Consider the following 818-nt stretch of genomic DNA (forward strand, 5'->3'; position numbering starts at 1 on the left):
GGCATGCGATTCGACTGTTAGAGCGTGATGTTGCTTAATGGGCGCAGAAGTGATTAGATCGGCATAGCACTTGATTGCTTTGAAATAGCAGGCTTGTTTTAATCATGAACACAAGCTTGAACCTGCATGTTTTCAAGGTTTGCTTTGGCGCTAGTGTGACCTTTTAGACGAAATTGACTCATGGTTTAATATTTTAAACTTGAGCACTCCGATATCGGTTAAAATTAATGATAGTGTCTAATTATCATAGTTATGTGAAGTATATGTTAGAGCATACGACACATGCTTTACATCACATTCATATTTTTATTATTTGAATACAATATATTGCACTTATCTAAAATGAAATCCGAATACGAAATATAATTCTCGCAGTGCGTTGCGACTGTCGAGAAATAACTGGAGCTCATCGAAAAGAACAAAGCCAAAATAAACGAATAAAGACTGTCGTATTTCAGCGAACAAATGAAGAAGCTGAACAATCTCTCCAACAAAGTCGAATCCGCATTGAAAAGCTCGCTCAAAAACAAAAGCAATGTGGACGAGTACGACATCAAAGATAAAATAAAGAAGTACAAGGAGAAATACGATAAAATATATGAGAGATATAGAGAATTGCAAGATTATTTCCTGGGTTATTCGAAATAGCAACTACTGAGGAATCGCTCGTAAAATCCATATTCAACAGGTGGCCAAGTTGAAATGGACGATCTCAGCCGCATGAAAGACCATCGGGATAGGTTGCTGGGAGTGCATCGGGAAGCGAACGAAGTGAATGATCTCGTCGATGGGACCTTCATGTAACTGAGGAATCAGGG

Source organism: Brachycentrus maculatus, unplaced genomic scaffold (assembly GCF_059751285.1).
Source record: "Brachycentrus maculatus isolate JH-2025_06_01 unplaced genomic scaffold, ASM5975128v1 h1tg000881l, whole genome shotgun sequence".
Taxonomy (NCBI): Eukaryota; Metazoa; Arthropoda; class Insecta; order Trichoptera; family Brachycentridae; genus Brachycentrus; species Brachycentrus maculatus.